This window comes from Heterocephalus glaber, unplaced genomic scaffold, assembly GCF_053883595.1.
Source record: "Heterocephalus glaber isolate CG9 unplaced genomic scaffold, H.glaber_assembly_v1.0 deba00001523, whole genome shotgun sequence".
NCBI classification, from domain to species: Eukaryota; Metazoa; Chordata; class Mammalia; order Rodentia; family Bathyergidae; genus Heterocephalus; species Heterocephalus glaber.
The window spans coordinates 2,136,230-2,148,554 of NW_028258327.1; the positions used below are offsets into that span (position 1 = coordinate 2,136,230).

Here is a 12,325-nt window from a genome sequence, read left to right on the forward strand (position 1 = left end):
AATCAGCCCCTCATAACAACTAAAACTTCATGTCATACACTCTAAAAATTAAAAAGCCTTAATCAACAATAAGATTATACCTCTGTACAGCATGAATGTCTACAAGAATTGTGGACTCTCAAAGCTGGTTATACCCCTTTTTTCCTATGGCTTTTGAAGTTTGTTGCCTTAATCCCAGGAAGGTCCTCCCCTCCTTACTGGAGAATACTAATGGGAGACCATTGCACCTCCTCTTTCTTGCTGACCCAGTCAAAGTTTGGAGACGATTTCAAGTTGCACTTATGAGAAAAACATCAGCCAAATCCCAAAGGAAAGGAGACCCAAGATGGAAGAACACACCCACGTAGCACTGCCCTCCTCCTCGACAAAGAAGAGCCAAAGTAAGAAGTTGCCTTTTGAGGCGAGCAACTGTGGGAGAACTGGAAACCAAGAAGAAAGAGCCTGGAACATGAGAATCAGGGACATGGGGCAATAGCACAAAACAAAACAAAACATCCTGGCATCTGCCATCCTGACTCCACAGCTGAGGAGGGGGGATGTTTTCCTTCTGCAGAGGTAAGGGGGAAAGAATTCCAGCAAACTATCAGTGTGGATGTGGATGCTAGCAATTCTAGTTCTACAGGGAAGTTTAATAATCATCACAGGCTGGCACCCCACTTAAATAACCTAAAAATCTACATAATAGCTTTGCTTTGGAACAGGAGCTCGTCATCTCCCACCAAAGCCCCAGGGAACTGTAGCCAGGAGCCATCTGGAGAAGTGAGCTATTGTCTGAGACTGTTCTAAGGGCCAGAAATCCACCCACAGTCTCATCTTCACGACCCTGCAGACATTGAACTGGACTGGCTTGGGGGATCGCTACTTGGCAAATTGATCAGAGTGACTGTGACTGAAGCTACATGGTAGAGGATAGGTGATTTGACACAGGGGAGTGGAGGGCACTGCCCTTGAGAACCAGAAGATTTAGATACTTGCCTTTTGAGACCAAGAGCACAGCCAGCTGTGTGTTGACTTGAGCCAGAATCAAGTGTGAAGTAAGGCGCTCATGCTGTTTATGCTGTTTCTGCTGTTCCCATCCAGAGCTGGGGTCAGGTGCCTGTTACTGAGAGAACACAAAGAAACCCCATGGTTTCTTCTGCTCCACCTGCAAGAGTGCAGTGAGGGGCTTTCAGCAGCAATGTGGCTTTGGCCATTGCTCTAGCTCCTGCTGTGTGCTACTGCTGAAGGATTTGGGGGAGAAAAGCCCCTGCTCCACCTGGCACCTGCCCCCAGGCACATATGACCAATGAAGCCTGTGAGGAACTCTGGTACCAGCCTCAGTCCTGCCCAGGCATGCATTGCCAACAGCAGAAACATTATGGTTCCCTTTGCCATCCCATCTACAGAGTTCTGCCATTGCCCCATTCCTGCCCCTGCATCACCATGAACTGCTGTCGGGACTGTGAGAGCCTCCCAGAGTGTGCTCTCCTCATGTACCACTGACTGGTCAGAGAACAAGTACTTCAGGCCTCTCATCACTGCTGGGACTGCCAGTGCCAGAGTCTCTTGCTGCTATCAGAGCAAGCATCCACAGGGCCTGAGGAAACACATTCCCAATAGGGACCACCAATCCCATTGTGGGGCTATCCATACAATGAGCATCCCACATCCACTGCTTTCTGCACTATACCTCCCTGAACTGCTAGTGTCCCCACTTGTGTGGCCCAGAGGGACAGTGCATCTTTCTGACTGCACTACTCTCTATGCCCAGATTCATCAGTAACTAAAGCTATAGGGAGTTTATGCTATGATACCCAGCTAGAAACAAAGGCAACATTGTTTAACAAATCAAGATTGCAAAACATACTTTCGGGAGAAAGCTGCTAAGACAGCCACCATAAAAGCAGTAGAGCTACCTTATCCACTAAAAGTTCAAATTTTAGTGTAGGAGCACAAGAAATATGTTTAAGAACAAGGTAATGTGATGCTTCCAAAAGAACAGTGTAACTCTCTACCAACAAATTAAAAAAAATCAACAGGGTGAAATTCTTGATAATTTTTAAATGATTATTTAAAAAATCAAAGAGATCCAAGAATATGCAGACAAATACTTAAAATGAAATTAGGAAGATAATGCAGAATATGAGTGAAAAAGTTAGCAAAGAGAGGTTTTGAAAAAGAACCAAACAGAAAATTTGGTTCAGTAAGTTCAATAAGTCAAATTAAAAATGCAGTTGAAATCTCAACAACAGATTAGACCAAGCAAAAGAAAGAATATGTGAACTTGAAGATAGGTCTTTAAAAGTATCCCAGTTAGTCACAAAAGGAAAAAAATGAAGGGACTATTCAAGACCTTTGAGGTACCATTATCCATATTTTTGGAAGACTTAAAGTCAAGGAGAAAAATTAAGGGCATAGCCAAGGACACTCTTGCCTAAGCCTAACAGTTGTAGCTGCCATGCTCTTAGGCCTCCAGAGCTGACAACTAAATAAACTTCCCTGTTAAAGCAACCAAAAATGGACTAAAACAATGGGTTCTCACCAACACATACTAAATTTCTCTAACAGTGATAAGCAAATTGGCTGCCCCTTTCGTTAAGAAAGTCAAAGTAGACCTGCTTTTGGATACTTCCAATACTTTAATGTTTTTTTAAAAAACAACTACTCTACCACATTGGCAATTTGAATCTTACAGACAATATTGCTATTTTATGAGATAGGCTACCAGAAACTTCTGCAAAGCACTGTCAGTTTTTGATAGCATCAACTCATTCATGAGACACACAGCTTTTCAACTTCAATGGTGTCATAAAAGGTGAATGGAAAAATATCCATCAAGTGACAAAAAAATAGCAGAAAATGTCATACAAGAACTGAACATTTTAAAAAGGTCTATTGTGTTTCTGCCTTGATATAGCTTTACATGTGGATTTATCTACTGTAAAAGAGATAGGCATCCAATTAATCAAGCAAACAAATGAAAAGCCACACTGTCCCAGCTTTACTTCATTAGGAAACTATTTCCAGTATTCTTTATTTCAGCACTGCTGACACATGTTAAAATGAATTAGAACAAGAAAGGTAAGATCTTTGGGGGCATACACCTTATCTTTATTCTGAAGAAGTAAATATAGTAACTATCTAAATTGGTTCCAAAATATAAGCTTGAAGGGTGGGATGTGTGTGCAGAAGTTGTAGTTTTGATAACCTATGAATTAATCTGAGCTAACACACTGGAAAAAGGCAGAAAGCTATACACATCCAAATTTTCTGCTGTTAGAAATGTTAAGAACAAAATGACCTGAAAAGAGTGCAAACATCAGAGAGAGTTAACACCTCCACTTGAAAATTGTCACTTTTTGCTTTCTAGCATCTAAACACTTTCCTGTGCCTGAGGAATTCTCCACCTTATGAGGTGTGTTCACACCAGAAACCCTTACTTCCATCATCCAAGCTGAGGTTATCTGAGACTCAGACTCACAGCATCAGGTGTAACTAACAACCTAGCTTTCATCCGATAGATACACCCACTATGGACTGTAAAACAGGCTAAGTAGAGGACTGGGGTAAAAGGGTTTTTGCCCCTGTAGCAGCATCACCTAGTACTGAGAAACTGTAGTATCACAGTGCCACAGTGGAGCAAGTTGCAAATTTAGTGCTCAGTACCAGTGGCAATGTCCTTACCAGACCATCCTTGTATAGTTTTGGGTGTAAGGATACATATGATTTGGGCTAATTTCGGTGAGAAGAGAAGAATTTAGCCTTCCTGAAGTTTCTGTGAGTTACCAAATATGTTTCCAGTAAGTTTCTGCAATCTTAGGTGGGTTGGTTTATTTTTCCTCTAAAATCTTAATTGATACAGGAATGGTTTTAGGCAATAGAACCCCAGAGAAATAGGAAGGAGTCTGAGGTTGATTACCTGGATGAGATAACAGTGAAAAATCTAGCTAGTGGTGAGAGATAGGGTGAGGGGTCCCCAGATGCAGGAGAAACAGTTGATATCGCTGTTTTCCAGAATGGACATCAAGCTCAGCACTGCTGACATTTGGGGCCGGATCATCCTTTCCTGTGGAGGCTGTTCCATGCATTGAGGACCTCTCCATGCCTGGACTCTGTCCACTAGATGCCAACAGGATACACACACATGTGGGGGGCCTTGCCCCCCCGCTAGAACTCTTGAGTGCCTTTTACGGACATATCCGGGCCTGCTGCAAATCTACCCGGCAACAAGGAAGTAGCCCCAGTACCCTCCTCTTGCTCCTCCCCTCTAGCCCTACGGTATATATGTTGTAACAGCTTCTGCAATAAACGAGACTTGATCAGAAACCTGTCTTGTCTCCATCTCTCGTGTCCCCTGTCCCCTCTCATCCTCGCTCCCCCTCTAGGGTCTCCGTTGACTTACCCGCGGGCCGGGACACACACACACACACACACACACACACACACACACACACACACACACACACTCTGTTATGGCAAGATGTCCCCTGGTGGGGGGGGGAATTGCCCATTTCAAAACTACTGCCGTAAAGAACATGATGAATTGTCTGATTTGAAGACTGGACTGAGTATATTAGTAAAGTATGATGACAATCAATGATTCTCAACTTCTTAGTCCAAGAAATAGAAAACCAAGGACTAGGTTTGACTTTGCCAGAAGACTCCTTTACTTCTTATTCCACAAGGCTATGAGAGCCAAATGCCAGTCTTGAACTTGAACCTTGTTTCCAACCCAGCAGAGCCGGTGGTATTCAATGAACTATAAACTGCTAAGCCATATGGAACTCCTGCAAACCTCGCTTGAAAGACCTACTGCTGCAGCTAGTGCCTGAACATACTCGCCAACTGTCCAGCCTCTTCAAATTGCCTCAGCTGAAAGCAAGTGTCTTGCCCAAAGTCATGCCCACTTCAAGGGGAAGCCCACATCCATTGACCAGTGGTGGCAAAGGGTTGTGGGTACCTTGTCCTTTTCTTCAATCTCCGGACAGCTCTGCCCCAGCTTCTAGACCAGTGATGGCAAACCTTTTAGAGCTTTCAATGATAACAAACAGCCCACTGCAGCGTCCATGCTATAGGTTCACCAACACTGTTCTCGATTTTTTTTTGTGGTTCAGCTAAGCCCTTGATTGAGATTGCATTGCAGCCAGAGGTAAGTCAGTAAAGGGGCACTCCAAAGGAGGGGAAACCCTGATTTATTTGCCAATTTCCATGCAAGCTAACTGGCCAACTATGTTTCATATTCTAACCTCTCCTCCAGCTCTCCTATTTTTTCCTTCTCTTTTATAGGCGGTAATCCCCCGAGCACACCCCGGTAAAACTCTTGGTCTCCAATCTCTGTCTCAGAGTTCGTTTTCAAGAGCCTCCAACCTGCATCACATGGCAACTCAAGAGAGTGGGGAGCCCTGGACAGGGGGAGGGATAAGTTCCCATAGAGAGACGAGATCTCACTCTTCTAATCATGAAGAGCCTTGGCCATCCTACAGAATATTTTGGAATTTATTTATAGACAATGTGGAGATGATGATGGGTTTTTAATAGGCAGTAATAAGATCAAGCATATATCTTAGGAAGGTTGTTCTAGAAGCAGAACACAGAACAATTGGGAGTAACAAAAAACCCATTGTTAGTCCAAGTGGGGGCTAGGGATGTAGCTCAGTAGTGCTGCACCTGCCTGGCAAGTGTAAGGTCCTGAGTTTGATCCTCGGTATGGAAAATAAAAATGTCGAGGTGGGACAGCAACAATGGGGCCAGAGAGGAAAGCCCACAATATGGTTTAAGGACTCAATGCCTACTTAGGCATAAGGTTGAAAGAGAGAAAAAAAGAGTCAAATACTAATTACTACTGGCTTGGAAAACTGGTTGTATTAGTTCATGACAGAATTTGGGAGAAGGATAAATTTCAAACATGAAGAATTTTAACATATATCTGCGTGGAACATCAAGGTAGAGATATTCAATAAGGGTGTGTGGATATATCATCTGCTATGTCACGTTATATTATATTCATGCGCTTATATTCATGCCCTGGTTACAAAGCAAGACTATAGAAAACATACATCATAACAGGATAAAAATAAACAGCTGAAAAATTGAGGTGGAAGAGATTAAGACAGGATTGTTTAACACCCAAAAGACAGATTTTAAATAGCTGCTGGTAGCCATCAAATCTGTCCTGAACTTCCTAATGGCAAGAGTAGAGGGAAACAGCTGTGATTTTTATTGTTACAGTTTCTTTCTAATTTGGTCTTAAGGTGTCTCTTTTAAGAGCAGCTATAAGGAGCCAAGCGTGATGGTACACACCTATAATCCCAGTGCTCTGGGAAGCTGAGACAGGAGGATGCCAGTTCAAGCCTAGCTTGGGCAGGTTAGTAGCTTAGTAAGGACTTGTCTCAAAATAAAAAAGGGCTAGGGATTTATCTTAGTGCAAAGGCCCTAGGTTCAATCTCCAGTACTGGAAGAAAAAAAGAATGTTCATAAGTCAAAACAGCCACTCTCTAGGAGAGGCTTCACCATGGGAAATTCAGGTTACAGCATACCTGCTAGATGAGACAAAGGGATGAGGTGAAACACAATTGCATGACACAGAAGATATGTGTTACTTACAGACACACAGAGAGAGTTTGGAGGTGCTTTTCTAACAGCGTCAGAGAGCTCAGCCAGTGTATGAGGAACCGGAGAGGGGGCTGTAGAACTATGGCTTTGTGAAGGCCTGTGGACCTCGTGGATTGGTTGATTTAATGAAAAGTGGAGCAGGGGAAAGTTATTTACTTCCTTCTGATGTTGACCATTAGGTCATCATGGTCAGCAGCTGTGTGGCATGTAATGGGCTCTGGGAAGAGGAATAGCACACTTGATTATAAACACCCACAGGAACTGGGAGTTTTACCAAGACCAAAGGTGACAGAATACACTGAGTTTTAAAGAACTTAATGTCAGCCCTAAAAATGCACACCGAATCAGCAACTATAGGAAATTTATGACAAACACAGTCAAGCTCATGATTCAATGAGAATCAGGTTAAAAGCAAATCAGTAGCTTAAGAAAAGAACCTGTTCTTGTGTGCTATTCTCCGAGGAGCTACAACTTCCTGAGCTCATCAGCAGTGGGATATAGAGAAAAAGAGTCTTAGAGCAAGGCGTATGGAAGCCCAAGGCCATGGGAGGCAGCGATGACCATGGGTCCAAGCAGCATGCGTAAGGGGAGAAGGACCAAGAATGGGACCTGGGGGAAGACTGATTGTTAAGAGAAAAGCTGGAGAACAATGGAAAGAGCAGGGAGATAATAGCAGTTATGCTGTATAGCAGTATTTGCAAATGTGCTTTAAAATGACTACAGAAACCATAGCATCAAAATAAACCAATGATAGCTTTCAAATGCTTGTCTAGGGAAAAAATGAACAGTCTTTTTTTCTGTCTTTTCAAAAACACAGATTAAAGGCTACTGTCATTAAAATAAGCCAAAATACTAAGAAATATTAGGTTATATCAATGATGCCACGCTATGATTCAAGTAATGTAACTGGCACTGCATTAGCAGATTGTCTGTACAAGACATTAATAATAGCTTCCATTTTAACTCTAATTTTAAAGTAAAAATTACATTTTATGTTCACTTCAGAAGTGACTTGAGTCTTCTGTAATACCAGGAGTCTGGGAGGTTGAGGCAGGAGGATTGTATATTTGAGTCCCACCTGGGAAACTTAGTGAGAGTCCTCTCTCAAAATAAAAAATAAAAAGATAATATTTGTAAGAATTAGTTTCTCCCACATTCTGTTTTAAGAGAATAACAATTTTGTTCATTGTCATTTATATGCCTTGCAAATAAATTTCTTTCTATGCCCTTCTATTGCAAAAGCATCACTAGGTTTATCTGTGGATTGGCTGATAAGTGAAATCAGGTAATTTCTGCTCTGTTCTGCAAATTCAGGCTTGAAGGAATCATCAGGAGCTCACTGTGGGTGCTGCTTTCCTTAAAGGAGTAGAAAAGGAACAAAATACCATGAAACACAAAGAAATGATAGCATCTCCCTAATTCAAATACTTTCTGATAAGTCTTCAATCAATAGAAATATCCTAGGGGCAAATATACTACTTTACATTGAATTTTACATAGGAATAGGTTTTGCTTCTTTTAGGAGAAAGGAATGAACAGATGTAAAACAGGCAACCATATGAAAAGCCCATTCAGGAGAACTGGGTGATTAATATACTACAAACAGGTTGGGCCAGCATGATTTATCTCCACCTCAGAATGGAAACCTATGGTGCAGAAAATGAAGGTAAAATGAAAAATGTAGGGATTCTGACAAACAGCAGAATAATGGATAATCTGTGTTTAAAGTAAGAGCACAAAATGAAGGACCAAAATTCTTCTCATAAGGAACCTTCTGACATATCTTTGTAAGTAAACAGAGTTGGAATACTTCCTTAGAGAACTCGGGGATTTTTCTCTAGCACACAAAAAAACATAAATCTAGAATGACTGACCCACTGCATTTCTTAGTAAGATGATAATGCTTTACTAGGAATAAAGAAAACATTAGAGAAACAGCAAGGGCAAGAGATGGCTACCCGTTTTTCTTTGTGATAGACACAGAGAAATAATTCAGAGTTCCCCAAAAAGAGCTGAACTCAGATGATGAATCATTGCAGAAATTAAGCAAAAACAAAACTTGCTATTTGAGAATATTCACATAATGTTATTGACAATAAAAATTAAAATTACTTACCAGATACCAACCAGGTTGGCAGGCATATACAGATGGTACTGTACTTGGAATGGTTTAATGATTTCTCAACTCTAAAATGTTGCAGAAGCAGTAGATATTGGTAGAAATTTTGAATTTTGATTTTTCTCCTAGAGATAGCATTACGATAAACTCTGGCATTCCATGTTTCTAGGGCAGAGAGGCTGAGCCAGTCCCAGCACCCAGAAGGAAGCTCCCCCACCGCCATTCCATGCTGCTAGGGCAGAGAAGGAGTTGCACACCTTTCCTTGTGCTGTACTGGCTATTTATCATCTTCTGTCTACTTTTTAATTGGATTATCTATTAATGAGCTGTAAGAGTTCTTTATATATTCTGATCATAGGTTATATGCATTGTAAATATGGTCTGTTTAAGGACTACTTTTCATTTTAGTGATGTTGTTTAAAGTTCTAAATTTTGATGGAATCTCATTTATCAATTTTTTTCTTTTATACCTCATGTTTTTTGTATCCTAGGTAGTTCTTGCCTACCCTAAATTCATAAACATTTTCCCTTATAATTTCTTCTTAAAGTTTTATACTTTTAGGCTTTCTCACTTAGGCTCATAGATCCTTTCAAGTTATTTTTATGTATGGAAATAAAGGGTTGAGGTTAATTTTTTATATACAGATACCAGGTGTTCTAGTGCTGTTTGCTGAAAACACTATCTTTTCCTCAGCTCTTGAATTGAGTTTATATTCTATAAAATGCTAATGTTAAATAATCTTTCAAAACTCAGTGGACCATATATGTGTGGTTCTATTTCTAGATTCTCTGTTTTATTTAAATGATCTATATGTCTTTCCTTACACCAACACTGCCTTGATTACTGTAGCTTTAGAAGAAGTCTTAAAATTAGGTATTAAATGCCTTCCAACATCGTTTTTTTTTTTTTTTAACTTTTCTGGGTCCTTTGTGCTTCTAGATAACTTTTAAATTTCAATATCCAATTCTTCATTTATAGCAAGTATACACAGACCTGAATTTTTATATATACCTTGTGTTTTCTAATCCTGCTAAATTCAAATACAAGTTCTAGGGGCTCCTAGAGATTTCTTAGTATTTTCTCTGTAGATGATCATTTCATCTACATATAAAGATTTTGCTTCTACCTTGCCAATCCTATCTTAATTGTGTCATTTTATTGCCAGACTATTTTGATTTAGGCCTGTTTCAAAGTTTAATGGACAGATAAAGAGTAAGCATATCTGCCCTTGTTCCCCACCTTAAGGAGAAAGCATTGTATCTTCTCCATTCATATAAGGCGTTCTCACTGGTAGTATGGAGTACATATCTCTAATCTGTTGAGAAGGTTCTGTTCTACTTCTAGTCTCCTGATAGCTTTTACTATGAACAGCTGTAGAATTTAGTCCAATACTCTTTTTCCAACTAGTGACAGGATCATATGGCTTTTTCCTTTCCTCTGTCAAAATGATGACTTTTGGAGGTGGATCTTCCAAAGCTGAACCAACACTGCCATCTCTATAACAAAACCACTTTCTACATACTGCCAGATCTGACTTCTGATAGTTTGTTTTGTTAAACAAATTTCTATCTACGTTCATACTTTTTTCTTCTATTATCTTTATCCAGTTTTAGGATTAGCACAATGTTGATTTCCTAAAATGAGGGGAGAAGTATTCCTTTTTTTTCTGCTTTAAATGTTTGATATAATTTATCAGTTAAAATGTACACGAGCCTGTCGTTGTCATATAGGTAGGTTTTGAAGCTAGGAATATACTTTCTTTAATAGGTGCTATTCAAATTTTATATTTCTTCCAGAGTTAGTTTCATTAATGTCTTCCAAGGTACTTCTTAGAAGTTGTCAAATTTATTTCAGAAAAGACTTTTGTAGTATGCTTTCTATATCCTTTTAAATTCTGTAAAATCTGTGATAATGTCTTCTAGGTCTTGATATTTTAATTTTAAAAATGTGTAATTGATATTGTATAATAGGAAGTAAAAGTCTAGGGTGGTGGGGGAGGTGGGGGGGAGAGGAAAGAGGAAAAGAAAAAAAGAAAAAAAAAGAAAATAAAAAAAGCAGTTTCCAAATGATGTTCTCCTCAGTAAGTTTTATTTTATTTAACTGTTATAACTGTATTTACACAGTGGAAAAGAGACTTGACAGATCAGTTAAACACAAACATACACATGTCATTAATGGGAAGACTTAGGCGATTACCCAAAAAGATATGTCAAAACTGGGGAGGAGGTACAGAGAAGTAGGGAAGCTGGGAGGGCATAGGGGAGTAGAGACAGATAACTTTCACTCTTTGTGCAACTTGATATCAAGGGAAATTTTTATAAGTTAATCACATTACTTATCTTTGAGAAAAATCTGTGATATGATATACATCAAATTTACCACTTGTAGCTCAGTAGCTTTAAGTAATCCACATTGCACGCAACCGTTACCATCGTTCATCTCCAGAACTTTTTTCATCTTGCAAAACTTAAATTCTCAATCATGGTATTACTTCTGTAATCTTAAAAATAATTTACAATGAAGTACTTGGAAAACAAACAAATAAAAAAATCCAATAAACTCTGAAGATGGTGGTCAGTGGCAACTCCCCTTCTGCTTCATAACCACGAGGATGAACAGCAAAGACTCAGCAGTATGTCACTGTGTCACTAAGCTATGACAATCCACAGATAAACTCCATTAAGTATTTTCAATTTCTAACAAGTTTATTGGGACATAACCCATCATGGATCAAGGAGCATCTATTTTCCCTTTCTACAGACAAAGAAACAAGCATGGGTCAGACTTCTGACAGTCTAACTGGAAGAGAACAGTGTACCTCATAATCCCTAGTAAAACTTAGGGGAAAGTAGTTGCTGTAGACTCTCATTGTGCCCTTTTGGTGAGGGATGAGCATGGGGGATCATTTTGCAACCATTAAGATTCATTGGCAATCATTCAGATTTCTTTTTAAGACTTTGAATGGAACTTTAAAAGATATTAGCTCTTGCTTTTCAGTGTGGGCTTCTCCAATGTAATGTACTTAGTCACTATATCTTGTATATGTTCCAAGTGTGCATGTGCAGAATTTTATCTAGTGTGTAAAGCTAGGAGTAGAATTAGTAATACACATTCTGATCAATAATGTAAGATTTTTAATCATTATTTCAATTTGTTTGGAAGTGTTCATGTATTTTATTTCTTTTTTAGTCAGTTTTGTTAAGTCATTGACAAATTACTGATAATTTATAAGACTGATCATAATTGACAGAACCAGGTGATAGACACAGAGGTTCATTTTATCTTTCTCTTCATTTATATGCATGTTACAAAACAAGTTTTTGGTTGCCAGGGTTGAGAAATATGACTTACATATATTTTATAAATATCATTTAACCTACTCAATTGTTAACTTAAAAAATTCAAAAGTGAAATCAGTATTGCCAGTATAAATTTGGCACAACTTAAAATTATTTTGATGCTTTCCATACCTGTGTTTTAGGGGAAATACATGATAGTTTTATCTTTGAAGACACTTTAAATACTTTTTATAATAAAATGGGTATGAAGAAAATTATGTTAATTGCCAAAACATATAAAAAAGAATTGTAATAATCTCCCATCTTGTTGCAAAG

The 12,325-nt window shown here is 39.1% G+C and overlaps 1 long non-coding RNA gene across 1 annotated transcript in view; it reads right to left on the reverse strand.

Moving 5' to 3' along the window:
- Positions 1 to 843: 843 nt before the first annotated feature.
- Positions 844 to 12,325, reverse strand: part of LOC147824938 (uncharacterized) — a 68,592-nt gene continuing 57,110 nt past the window's right edge. The window contains exon 3 of the long non-coding RNA XR_015441521.1: positions 844 to 1,102. This is a non-coding gene — a long non-coding RNA (uncharacterized LOC147824938). The remainder of the gene's footprint in view (positions 1,103 to 12,325) is intronic.